This window comes from Gossypium hirsutum, chromosome A11, assembly GCF_007990345.1.
Source record: "Gossypium hirsutum isolate 1008001.06 chromosome A11, Gossypium_hirsutum_v2.1, whole genome shotgun sequence".
NCBI classification, from domain to species: Eukaryota; Viridiplantae; Streptophyta; class Magnoliopsida; order Malvales; family Malvaceae; genus Gossypium; species Gossypium hirsutum.
This window is the reverse complement of record NC_053434.1, coordinates 110276159-110291835: the sequence shown is the minus strand read 5'-3', so window position 1 is coordinate 110291835 and position 15677 is coordinate 110276159.

The following is a 15677-nucleotide window of genomic DNA, read 5'->3' as shown; positions in this document are numbered from 1 at the left end:
CTTTTCACTTGTCACTTGATCAGATAAGTGTAGCCGAAGCTATCACTTATCACTTTGTCACTTGATCAGATAAGTATAGCCGAAGCTATTACTTATCACTTTCCACTTGTCACTTGATCAGATAAGTGTAGCTAAAGCTACCACTTATCACTTTGTCACTTGATCAGAAGTACTCAAATCCGGCGTTCCGCTCAATTTGATCATTTATTCATATATCAGGCTTACCAACATGTGTTAATTCATAAACCATTCATGGTATTATTTCATGCCAAATCATATACTGAATATACCATACACACATACTATGAAACTTTATTTTCACACATGAGCTTAAACCATGATCAATAATGCACAAAAATAAGCATCATTCATATTTCATCGTTTATGAGTTATAATCAAACATATGACCATTTATACACGAATCATTCATATATTTCCCAAATTTCCTCCTCCTCCTCTCCATTCCACATCCTTAATGTGTATAACACACTTAAACAACATTAACCATAATTTCAATATTCACTAACATGTATATTCAAAGCTGTTTATCCGAGTCAGAGTCACTAAATTATTTTTATCCGGAGCTACAGAGCTCCAAATTAAGATCCGTTAATTTTCCCTGAAACTAGACTCACATATCTTCATACCATAAAATTTTCATAATTTTTGGTTCAGCCAAATAGTACAGTTTATTCTTTAAAGTTTCCCCTGTTTTGCTGTCTGACAGTTCCGACCACTCTTCACTAAAAATTAATTATCTCATTGTACAGAATTCGAATGATGTTTTAGCTTATTTCTTCTAAAAATAGACTCATTAAGGATTCTAACCATATAAACTATAACTCATAATCATTTTTGTACAATTTTTAATGATTTTCCAAATTCAGAACAGGGGAACCCGAATTCATTCTGACCTTGTCTCACAAAATCTATTATATCTCATGATTTACAATTCCATTGCTCACATCATTTCTTTTATAAGAAACTAGACTCAATAAGCTTTAGTTTCATATTTTATTCATCCTCTAATTCAATCTATACAATTTTTGGTGATTTTTCAAAGTTACACTACTGCTGCTGTCCAAAACTGCTTTAGTGCAAAATGTTGATTTCCATTTTGCCCCAAATTTCACAGTTTATACAATTCGGTCCTTTCTCAATTAACCCCTCAATTAATCTAATTTTCTCAATTAGTACTTTACTAGACATTATAAGTTGTTACACAACTATTGAAATTCAGAATTTCCACATATAACTCTATCTTCAAACTCTTTTACTATTAGGTCCCAAATATTCACTTTCTATTCAATTCTTTCAATAAAATCAGCATATGAACAATTTAAAGCTCTAATTTCATGCTAAATCATCATATACTTCCAGCACATATTCATATCAACTTTTAACTTCTTTCATAAAATCAAAAACTAATGGATTTAACAAGTGGGCCTAGTTGTAAAAGTCATAAAAATACAAAAATTTCAAGAGATAGTCAAGAATTGAACTTACTTGTATTAAAAATATGAAGAACCAGCTTGAAGAAGCCCTTCCATGGTGTTTTAGCTGATGAGAATTCAGAAAAATGAAGAGAAATCTAGATAATTCCACTTGGGTCCTAACTTTATTAAGCAAATTTTGCAATTTTCCAATTTTGCCCTTAATTCTCCTTACTTTCTTGCTGATTTCATGCCGTCCAGCCCAAATAGACCTTGGGTCTATTTGCCTTTTAAGCCCTATTCCTTTTATCATTTAAGCTATTTAATCATTTCCCAAAATTTTGCATTTGTTACAATTTAGTCCTTTTAGTTCAATTGATTATCGGAACTTTAAAATTTCTTAACGAAACTTTAATACTAACTTTTTAACACTCCATAAATATTTATAAAAATATTTATGGCTCAGTTTAAAATCCCCGAGGTCTTGATACCTCATTTCGATTCTAATTATTTTAATATTTATTTCTAGTGCACTATTCACTATTTCAAAAATTTTCCTAACTTCATATTTAACTTATACTTACTAAATTAATAATATTTTCTACCCATTTGTCGAATTTAGTGATCTCGAATCACCGTTCCGACACCTCTGAAAATTCAAGCCATTACATTTTTTTTTCGTTGGATTTGTGGTCCCGAAACCACTGTTCCGACTAAGCCTAAATCGGGCTATTACAACTCTCCCCCCCTTTAGGGATTTTCGTCCCCGAAAATCTTACCAGATGGTAGGTTAATGATTTACTTCCACAGTATATTTCAAATTCACACATGATTTTGGATTTTCATATCTTTTACAGATAATCACATAGATTCATAAGAAAATCAGGATAGCGATATTTCAGCATCTGAAGCTACACAAAGTATTGAAAAATTACAATCCATATAGAATGATATCCATTTTGATAACCTGAGTAGTTTTCAGAACTATCAAATATTTCTCTCTTTTTATATTGTCCTCATTTTCTAATTCATTCACTTTTCCGACCACATTATTATTCTCCCGTACACGAACTTCTGTAACACTACACTCGTAAGCTTATTCAACCAAAATCTCACAAATTTCATTGTAACATTTTACTAATATGGGGGTGAGTGTAGTAAAGCCTCAAATTTATCTTACACATAAATGCGCATAACACATACCATCACAAATAGCCAATTCATTAACTAAGTTCACATTCTCAAAGCATTTAATAAACATTTGCTTTTAATCACTTTTGTTCTCAACACAAAATTCTAACTCAAATCACTAATTCACAATCAAAATTTCTATATAGCATCATAATCCAAATATCATAACTCATATGCTTGTATAATTATAACATTCATCAATAAAAAAATGTTTTATTCTTTGATCCATACCTTTATGAGTTTCAACTCATAATCAATACATTTTCACTCAAACATTTTAGTATTTATTTCTATACTATTAGAATTAACTCAGTTGAAAAATATATCTGTCTCATCAAGATAATTTTCGTCATAGAACAATACTGATAAGGGGGTGATGGTGAAGTCATAAATCTTTCAACTTACTCTCATAGATACACATATATATATATATGATTTTGTATTCATCATCAATGTAATACCATCATAACCACGTAATTCATTCCAAGCAAATTAACACATCTATTTATTACAAATGTTTTCTGTCACTCACAATTTCACACAACGAATTTACTTACTCAAGCTCAACGTTAATATCTATTTAAATTCCAATACTTGGCTTCTATTTTACTTACCGACATTTGCCAAATTAGAGAACGTCTTACGGAATTGTGTACTTCGTTTTCTCGATGCCATAGTCCAACTATGGTCTTACACGTAATCACAAATCACATACCGATGCCATAGCCCAACTATGGTCTTACACGAAATCACATATCACTTACCGATGCCATAGCCCAGCTATGGTCTTACACGGAATCACATATCACACATATCACTTACCGATGCCATAGCCCAGCTATGGTCTTACACGGAATCACATAATCACATGTTCACATGTTGCCATGGTCAAACCATGGTCTTTTCCGTCAATTCATCACATATCACTGAACGAAAGTACTCATTCCTGCGTTCTACTCAATTTGACTTCCAATTCAATTTTTCATACTATTATAATATTCATGGTTTAGACATAAAACAAAATATCTTATTATCTTTAATTTAACAATTAAACATAAGATTCTATCATATGAACATACTAATTTCACTTATTCAAGCAGATGTACATACACACGTTCCATCTATTTAAGTAAATTTGCTTATCATATTCACTTAATCAAATATGTTGAGCACATAGCATTATATAATCACCAACATACTTGGATGAGCTTGTCACAACATAAACTTTTTTTTTTTAACTTATAGTCATCTCTTTTCATACATGAACACATCCATATCACAAATTTTTATACTTACCTTTCCAAATTCCAACATAACGTGAGCATATTTCATTTATCTCAATATCATTTTTAGCATTATCAAAAATAGCTCGATTGAAAATCATCTCTGTCTTAACAAAGCAATTTCGTTAGAGCCCGGAGATATCACATCATCAAGAGTAATAACGTGGCATGTATAGCTAGGCTCACATATGCTACGTTTGGTCCGAGAACCGACTAAACCGTAGCTCTGATACCACTAAATGTAACACCCCTTACCCGTATCCAACACCGGAATAGGGTACGAGGCATTACCAAAACACATACACTTGTAAACGTATTTAACCGAGTTATAAAATTTCATCAAAATTAAAACTTTTAAAATAATTAACATGTTTCTATAACTTTTCACAATATATCCTCAAAATATTATAATCATAATAATTAGGGCCTGCGAGACCCGATACATACTCATGCAATTTAATGTTTCATTTCCATTTCATTCAATTCGCAATTTCTCATGCTCATAATTTAAATCATATCACTAGCAATTTCCATTTAATTCACGTACAATTCAATGACATCAAATTCAAAACTAATACGTATTTACCATTTAACTCAATGTTTATTGATTATACCATTCAATAACACATTTATGAAATTCTCAATTTAGCAATGAAAATATCACTTTAGTTTGAATAACAACATCGTCCTGATATAAATACACTACCACTTATCCATTTACTTTAATTCTTTTGGGCCCATTTGTCACTTACCATCCTTAATCAAATTAGGGAACGGTCACGGAAAATTGAGTACTTCACTTTCACTTTGCCATAGTATAACTATGGTCTTACGTATGATCAATTATCACTTGTCCCTGATCAGATAAGTGTAGCCACCTATCACTTTGTTTCTTGATCAGATAAGTGTAGCCACTTATCACTTTGTTTCTTGATCAGATAAGTGTAGCCACTTATCACTTTGTCTCTTGATCAGATAAGTGTAGCTAAAGCTATCACTTATCACTTTGTCTCTTGATCAGATAAGTATAGCCGAAGCTATCACTTATCACTTTTCACTTGTCACTTGATCAGATAAGTGTAGCCGAAGCTATCACTTATCACTTTGTCACTTGATCAGATAAGTATAGCCGAAGCTATTACTTATCACTTTCCACTTGTCACTTGATCAGATAAGTGTAGCTAAAGCTACCACTTATCACTTTGTCACTTGATCAGAAGTACTCAAATCCGGCGTTCCGCTCAATTTGATCATTTATTCATATATCAGGCTTACCAACATGTGTTAATTCATAAACCATTCATGGTATTATTTCATGCCAAATCATATACTGAATATACCATACACACATACTATGAAACTTTATTTTCACACATGAGCTTAAACCATGATCAATAATGCACAAAAATAAGCATCATTCATATTTCATCGTTTATGAGTTATAATCAAACATATGACCATTTATACACGAATCATTCATATATTTCCCAAATTTCCTCCTCCTCCTCTCCATTCCACATCCTTAATGTGTATAACACACTTAAACAACATTAACCATAATTTCAATATTCACTAACATGTATATTCAAAGCTGTTTATCCGAGTCAGAGTCACTAAATTATTTTTATCCGGAGCTACAGAGCTCCAAATTAAGATCCGTTAATTTTCCCTGAAACTAGACTCACATATCTTCATACCATAAAATTTCATAATTTTTGGTTCAGCCAAATAGTACAGTTTATTCTTTAAAGTTTCCCCTGTTTTGCTGTCTGACAGTTCCGACCACTCTTCACTAAAAATTAATTATCTCATTGTACAGAATTCGAATGATGTTTTAGCTTATTTCTTCTAAAAATAGACTCATTAAGGATTCTAACCATATAAACTATAACTCATAATCATTTTTGTACAATTTTTAATGATTTTCCAAATTCAGAACAGGGGAACCCGAATTCATTCTGACCTTGTCTCACAAAATCTATTATATCTCATGATTTACAATTCCATTGCTCACATCATTTCTTTTATAAGAAACTAGACTCAATAAGCTTTAGTTTCATATTTTATTCATCCTCTAATTCAATCTATACAATTTTTGGTGATTTTCAAAGTTACACTACTGCTGCTGTCCAAAACTGCTTTAGTGCAAAATGTTGATTTCCATTTTGCCCCAAATTTCACAGTTTATACAATTCGGTCCTTTCTCAATTAACCCCTCAATTAATCTAATTTTCTCAATTAGTACTTTACTAGACATTATAAGTTGTTACACAACTATTGAAATTCAGAATTTCCACATATAACTCTATCTTCAAACTCTTTTACTATTAGGTCCCAAATATTCACTTTCTATTCAATTCTTTCAATAAAATCAGCATATGAACAATTTAAAGCTCTAATTTCATGCTAAATCATCATATACTTCCAGCACATATTCATATCAACTTTTAACTTCTTTCATAAAATCAAAAACTAATGGATTTAACAAGTGGGCCTAGTTGTAAAAGTCATAAAAATACAAAAATTTCAAGAGATAGTCAAGAATTGAACTTACTTGTATTAAAAATATGAAGAACCAGCTTGAAGAAGCCCTTCCATGGTGTTTTAGCTGATGAGAATTCAGAAAAATGAAGAGAAATCTAGATAATTCCACTTGGGTCCTAACTTTATTAAGCAAATTTTGCAATTTTCCAATTTTGCCCTTAATTCTCCTTACTTTCTTGCTGATTTCATGCCGTCCAGCCCAAATAGACCTTGGGTCTATTTGCCTTTTAAGCCCTATTCCTTTTATCATTTAAGCTATTTAATCATTTCCCAAAATTTTGCATTTGTTACAATTTAGTCCTTTTAGTTCAATTGATTATCGGAACTTTAAAATTTCTTAACGAAACTTTAATACTAACTTTTTAACACTCCATAAATATTTATAAAAATATTTATGGCTCAGTTTAAAATCCCCGAGGTCTTGATACCTCATTTCGATTCTAATTATTTTAATATTTATTTCTAGTGCACTATTCACTATTTCAAAAATTTTCCTAACTTCATATTTAACTTATACTTACTAAATTAATAATATTTTCTACCCATTTGTCGAATTTAGTGATCTCGAATCACCGTTCCGACACCTCTGAAAATTCAAGCCATTACATTTTTTTTTCGTTGGATTTGTGGTCCCGAAACCACTGTTCCGACTAAGCCTAAATCGGGCTATTACAACTCTCCCCCCCTTTAGGGATTTTCGTCCCCGAAAATCTTACCAGATGGTAGGTTAATGATTTACTTCCACAGTATATTTCAAATTCACACATGATTTTGGATTTTCATATCTTTTACAGATAATCACATAGATTCATAAGAAAATCAGGATAGCGATATTTCAGCATCTGAAGCTACACAAAGTATTGAAAAATTACAATCCATATAGAATGATATCCATTTTGATAACCTGAGTAGTTTTCAGAACTATCAAATATTTCTCTCTTTTTATATTGTCCTCATTTTCTAATTCATTCACTTTTCCGACCACATTATTATTCTCCCGTACACGAACTTCTGTAACACTACACTCGTAAGCTTATTCAACCAAAATCTCACAAATTTCATTGTAACATTTTACTAATATGGGGGTGAGTGTAGTAAAGCCTCAAATTTATCTTACACATAAATGCGCATAACACATACCATCACAAATAGCCAATTCATTAACTAAGTTCACATTCTCAAAGCATTTAATAAACATTTGCTTTTAATCACTTTTGTTCTCAACACAAAATTCTAACTCAAATCACTAATTCACAATCAAAATTTCTATATAGCATCATAATCCAAATATCATAACTCATATGCTTGTATAATTATAACATTCATCAATAAAAAAATGTTTTATTCTTTGATCCATACCTTTATGAGTTTCAACTCATAATCAATACATTTTCACTCAAACATTTTAGTATTTATTTCTATACTATTAGAATTAACTCAGTTGAAAAATATATCTGTCTCATCAAGATAATTTTCGTCATAGAACAATACTGATAAGGGGGTGATGGTGAAGTCATAAATCTTTCAACTTGCTCTCATAGATACACATATATATATATATGATTTTGTATTCATCATCAATGTAATACCATCATAACCACGTAATTCATTCCAAGCAAATTAACACATCTATTTATTACAAATGTTTTCTGTCACTCACAATTTCACACAACGAATTTACTTACTCAAGCTCAACGTTAATATCTATTTAAATTCCAATACTTGGCTTCTATTTTACTTACCGACATTTGCCAAATTAGAGAACGTCTTACGGAATTGTGTACTTCGTTTTCTCGATGCCATAGTCCAACTATGGTCTTACACGTAATCACAAATCACATACCGATGCCATAGCCCAACTATGGTCTTACACGAAATCACATATCACTTACCGATGCCATAGCCCAGCTATGGTCTTACACGGAATCACATATCACACATATCACTTACCGATGCCATAGCCCAGCTATGGTCTTACACGGAATCACATAATCACATGTTCACATGTTGCCATGGTCAAACCATGGTCTTTTCCGTCAATTCATCACATATCACTGAACGAAAGTACTCATTCCTGCGTTCTACTCAATTTGACTTCCAATTCAATTTTTCATACTATTATAATATTCATGGTTTAGACATAAAACAAAATATCTTATTATCTTTAATTTAACAATTAAACATAAGATTCTATCATATGAACATACTAATTTCACTTATTCAAGCAGATGTACATACACACGTTCCATCTATTTAAGTAAATTTGCTTATCATATTCACTTAATCAAATATGTTGAGCACATAGCATTATATAATCACCAACATACTTGGATGAGCTTGTCACAACATAAACTTTTTTTTTTTAACTTATAGTCATCTCTTTTCATACATGAACACATCCATATCACAAATTTTTATACTTACCTTTCCAAATTCCAACATAACGTGAGCATATTTCATTTATCTCAATATCATTTTTAGCATTATCAAAAATAGCTCGATTGAAAATCATCTCTGTCTTAACAAAGCAATTTCGTTAGAGCCCGGAGATATCACATCATCAAGAGTAATAACGTGGCATGTATAGCTAGGCTCACATATGCTACGTTTGGTCCGAGAACCGACTAAACCGTAGCTCTGATACCACTAAATGTAACACCCCTTACCCGTATCCAACACCGGAATAGGGTACGAGGCATTACCAAAACACATACACTTGTAAACGTATTTAACCGAGTTATAAAATTTCATCAAAATTAAAACTTTTAAAATAATTAACATGTTTCTATAACTTTTCACAATATATCCTCAAAATATTATAATCATAATAATTAGGGCCTGCGAGACCCGATACATACTCATGCAATTTAATGCTTCATTTCCATTTCATTCAATTCGCAATTTCTCATGCTCATAATTTAAATCATATCACTAGCAATTTCCATTTAATTCACGTACAATTCAATGACATCAAATTCAAAACTAATACGTATTTACCATTTAACTCAATGTTTATTGATTATACCATTCAATAACACATTTATGAAATTCTCAATTTAGCAATGAAAATATCACTTTAGTTTGAATAACAACATCGTCCTGATATAAATACACTACCACTTATCCATTTACTTTAATTCTTTTGGGCCCATTTGTCACTTACCATCCTTAATCAAATTAGGGAACGGTCACGGAAAATTGAGTACTTCACTTTCACTTTGCCATAGTATAACTATGGTCTTACGTATGATCAATTATCACTTGTCCCTGATCAGATAAGTGTAGCCACCTATCACTTTGTTTCTTGATCAGATAAGTGTAGCCACTTATCACTTTGTTTCTTGATCAGATAAGTGTAGCCACTTATCACTTTGTCTCTTGATCAGATAAGTGTAGCTAAAGCTATCACTTATCACTTTGTCTCTTGATCAGATAAGTATAGCCGAAGCTATCACTTATCACTTTTCACTTGTCACTTGATCAGATAAGTGTAGCCGAAGCTATCACTTATCACTTTGTCACTTGATCAGATAAGTATAGCCGAAGCTATTACTTATCACTTTCCACTTGTCACTTGATCAGATAAGTGTAGCTAAAGCTACCACTTATCACTTTGTCACTTGATCAGAAGTACTCAAATCCGGCGTTCCGCTCAATTTGATCATTTATTCATATATCAGGCTTACCAACATGTGTTAATTCATAAACCATTCATGGTATTATTTCATGCCAAATCATATACTGAATATACCATACACACATACTATGAAACTTTATTTTCACACATGAGCTTAAACCATGATCAATAATGCACAAAAATAAGCATCATTCATATTTCATCGTTTATGAGTTATAATCAAACATATGACCATTTATACACGAATCATTCATATATTTCCCAAATTTCCTCCTCCTCCTCTCCATTCCACATCCTTAATGTGTATAACACACTTAAACAACATTAACCATAATTTCAATATTCACTAACATGTATATTCAAAGCTGTTTATCCGAGTCAGAGTCACTAAATTATTTTTATCCGGAGCTACAGAGCTCCAAATTAAGATCCGTTAATTTTCCCTGAAACTAGACTCACATATCTTCATACCATAAAATTTTCATAATTTTTGGTTCAGCCAAATAGTACAGTTTATTCTTTAAAGTTTCCCCTGTTTTGCTGTCTGACAGTTCCGACCACTCTTCACTAAAAATTAATTATCTCATTGTACAGAATTCGAATGATGTTTTAGCTTATTTCTTCTAAAAATAGACTCATTAAGGATTCTAACCATATAAACTATAACTCATAATCATTTTTGTACAATTTTTAATGATTTTCCAAATTCAGAACAGGGGAACCCGAATTCATTCTGACCTTGTCTCACAAAATCTATTATATCTCATGATTTACAATTCCATTGCTCACATCATTTCTTTTATAAGAAACTAGACTCAATAAGCTTTAGTTTCATATTTTATTCATCCTCTAATTCAATCTATACAATTTTTGGTGATTTTTCAAAGTTACACTACTGCTGCTGTCCAAAACTGCTTTAGTGCAAAATGTTGATTTCCATTTTGCCCCAAATTTCACAGTTTATACAATTCGGTCCTTTCTCAATTAACCCCTCAATTAATCTAATTTTCTCAATTAGTACTTTACTAGACATTATAAGTTGTTACACAACTATTGAAATTCAGAATTTCCACATATAACTCTATCTTCAAACTCTTTTACTATTAGGTCCCAAATATTCACTTTCTATTCAATTCTTTCAATAAAATCAGCATATGAACAATTTAAAGCTCTAATTTCATGCTAAATCATCATATACTTCCAGCACATATTCATATCAACTTTTAACTTCTTTCATAAAATCAAAAACTAATGGATTTAACAAGTGGGCCTAGTTGTAAAAGTCATAAAAATACAAAAATTTCAAGAGATAGTCAAGAATTGAACTTACTTGTATTAAAAATATGAAGAACCAGCTTGAAGAAGCCCTTCCATGGTGTTTTAGCTGATGAGAATTCAGAAAAATGAAGAGAAATCTAGATAATTCCACTTGGGTCCTAACTTTATTAAGCAAATTTTGCAATTTTCCAATTTTGCCCTTAATTCTCCTTACTTTCTTGCTGATTTCATGCCGTCCAGCCCAAATAGACCTTGGGTCTATTTGCCTTTTAAGCCCTATTCCTTTTATCATTTAAGCTATTTAATCATTTCCCAAAATTTTGCATTTGTTACAATTTAGTCCTTTTAGTTCAATTGATTATCGGAACTTTAAAATTTCTTAACGAAACTTTAATACTAACTTTTTAACACTCCATAAATATTTATAAAAATATTTATGGCTCAGTTTAAAATCCCCGAGGTCTTGATACCTCATTTCGATTCTAATTATTTTAATATTTATTTCTAGTGCACTATTCACTATTTCAAAAATTTTCCTAACTTCATATTTAACTTATACTTACTAAATTAATAATATTTTCTACCCATTTGTCGAATTTAGTGATCTCGAATCACCGTTCCGACACCTCTGAAAATTCAAGCCATTACATTTTTTTTTTCGTTGGATTTGTGGTCCCGAAACCACTGTTCCGACTAAGCCTAAATCGGGCTATTACAAAGACTGCCCAAGACTAATGACTCGACTCTTGTTTAGATACCTATTTGAACATAGCCTATTTAAACATTTGCTCAGATAAGACCTTTGACAAAACCTAAATACTAAAAGATGTTGGCCTTTCGATTTAGGCCAACATATACGTTTTTACCATTAGCAAATGAACTCTATAACATATTTCTTTTCATCTCAAACATTGATGATCAAGTATGGCTACTTAAGGAAGTTGGAGATCAACATGTTTTATCACATAAGGCTTATCTTTATCCTTTTAAGCTATTTATTTGGTGATTTATCTATTGAATTTAGTTGGATAGTAAGATTGTATTTTGAGATAATTTTTGAAAATTTTTATCCACGGTTATTATGTATCAAATTAAAGTATTTATCTTTACAAAAAGTGATCTGGAAGGCTGCCTCATTTGGCCTATAAATAGTGCTTGTACCGCATTTACCTTGAATCTTTGTTGTTGTTTTTTACTTGTATTTTGCACTCTTTTCATAGGCTTTATGGGAGAGTTTTAGTAGTTGTATTGTGAGGTTTTGGGGTGAATAATTTGTAACAAGTCGAGGTTATCTATTGGGATTGTAATTATTTCTTTGTGTAAGGATAAATTGAGCTTTAGTTAATACGTTATCGATCGATTGTTGCATAAAATCATTCATTGAAAGAGGTTCTGTAAAGTAAGATTGGTGAATTTGAACTAAGTTAACAATTTTCTTGTGTTTATTTCTCTCATTCCTTTATCTGCTTATTGCCAGTATCCTGTTCCAACGTATGTCTAAACATCTATTTGAACACCTTCTATCTAAACACCTGTCTAAACATCAAATTGAACAAAGAACAAACTAGATTTCTTACATATAGATTTCACTTCCTATAGTAGCTGCCAGTATTAATATTTCAAATTCTTATCAAACAAGATAAAACCCAAATTAATAAACGTGATTTTTCTATCATAAATTTAGTAATGTCCATACATTGTTATTATTTGTTTGAGTTGCTACTAAACTAATCTATTGAGCACTAAACTATGTATAATAAAAATATTAATTTTTATAAGATTTTTATGATAAAATTTTCTTTAAAAAATCTATGCATATTAGAAGACATGAAAGGTAAGGATTTAGGAAATGATTGATTTTTCGCCCTGAATTAGCAGGGTTATAACAAGTTTTAAAATAAATTATTTATTTATTTATTTTAAATATAATAATATTAATTATAGAAATTAAATGTAATAATTGTTTAAGATTAAGCTCGGATGTTAAATCGATTTGCGAGTTAAAATATAGTCAAATATTTTCAAATATATCATTTCAACAAAATATACTCGTAAATGTGAAGATCGATTCTTTTAAAAGTATTGGTCAAAATATCGATTGAGTTTTAGCTCAATTGGTATGGGATTTGTTATTAATACAGGAGGATATATGTTCCAGTGCGTTGAAGCCATTATACTCCTATTTATAAGTTAGGAATAGCCTATAAATAATTCTAACCACCGCATAAACAAAAAGATAAATATAATTAAAACTTATAATAAAACTGTTTTAAAAAAATATTGTTAAAAATAAAATATAAAATAAAGTTTCTTTTAATTTTTTTAAGCGGACATTAAAAAACTTTAAATTTTGAATAAAATAAAATATTTTGAAAAAGAAAACTTATCATGTGCCAATAAATGAACCCTTAGAGGATTTTCATTTAATATATTATAGATTTGTAAGCTTGTGGGTAAGCTATAAATTTCTCTAAATCTGTCATCATGTTTACTTCCAATACTAAACGACAGGTAAGGCATACTATTTCTACTATACTAGACTTGGTCTCATTACACCCCTTAACCATGGGAACTACTTGGGTCTATCATCTTTAATTTATTGAAAAAAAAAAAGGAGATAGTAGATTCTCACATTTATATAGGAATGTTTGACAAAACGTATCCTCAGTTGAAAGAATAAGTTTTTTTCAAGGTAAAGGAAGAAAGTGGTGATTAAAACAGTGGTTTAGATTATTCAGTATATAGCATGAGTGTTTTTGCTTCCCTATAATTCTTGTGGTGATATGCAAAAAATGATGAACTCCTGTTGGTGGGGCTCTGAGGGTGGTTGGAGAGAGTTCACTGAGTGTCTTGGGATAGGCTTTGCGTTCAGAAGAAGTTTGGTGGATTGGGCATCCGTAATCTGTACTATTTCAATTTGGTGTTGCTTGAAGTTCCTTACTTTGCCTGAGTCTATTTCATGCAAGATTTTCAAAACTAAATATTTCCCAATGGAGGATTTTCTTGATTTGACGGAAGGTGCATCTCCCTCCTCCATTTGGAAGAGTATTCATAAGGTTAAAGTAGTGCTTCTTGAAGGTACTAGATGGGGGATTGGAAGAGAGAACACAATTAGTGTTTTTAATGATCATTGGATTAACGATGATGATTTTCTTAGAGACGCAGTCGGTGTTATTAATCCCTCTATTATATGTAAGTTGTGGGTTTAGTCCCTATAATTTCATTTGGTCATTTTTAGTAATTGTACTTTTTGAATTTCAAAATTGTAACATTTACCAAATGATAATTGTTAAATTCATTAAGTTTCGTTATTTTCAAAATTTGACGGGGCAAACATATTACTCCATGTGTAATGCTATGTCAACTTGCTATTTCCACATATTATTCACAAAAATAAAAAGTCAATTAATGGATATAACTACTGTCGTTTGCTTCAATACTGAAACTTCAAAATTTAAAAAATATAGGGACTAAGAATAATTTAATTGGAGAACATGGGTTAAATCTACAACTTTACACACAGTACAAGATTAATAATAACAAAATTTAACCATAGATTAAACTACTACTATTTGGATCATGATTGAATTTTCAAATTTTAAACGTATAGAGACTAAAATTGATCAATTTGAAAAGTATAAGGACTAAGTTTTATCGAATTAAAGTATATGAACTAAATCCACAACTTACGCCTAATACATGGACCAACAGTAAAATTTAACCTAGCTTTTGTTGTGTTTTGTTGCGCCTTTCAAATGAAATAAGATTCCTATTTATAGAAATCCTTACATTCCTTCGTACATACATAACTATCTAATAACTGTCTATTTAAATAATCATATCTCTTAACAAGAGAAAGGATTATGTAAAACTATGATTCCATGTCATCCTTATCCCTTTAAAATAGGAGAATGACAAATCATATTTTTACTCTTGATTTTTAGTATTTTTAGTTAGATTTGAATTTTTTTTAGAAGGAAAAATTTGATTTTTCATTTTCTTATTAGAAAGAAATAAGAATGACATCGAATCACAACTTCATACAATTCCTTCTCCTTCTGACACATAACTTTTTATTAATAACCAAATAATATAACTTTTAATAATTAAAAGACATAATTGACCGCTTTTAATCCTTCAATAACTTTGAAATAATTTACTATCTATTACTTATAATTATTGACGCACTATAAATATTTCAAAATTATTCTAACATAAGATTATAATAATATTATAAGATTTTCCATTATTGAAACCTAAAATGTTCGAAAACATTTATTCCTAACATAACATATTTGGCAAAGATTTGAC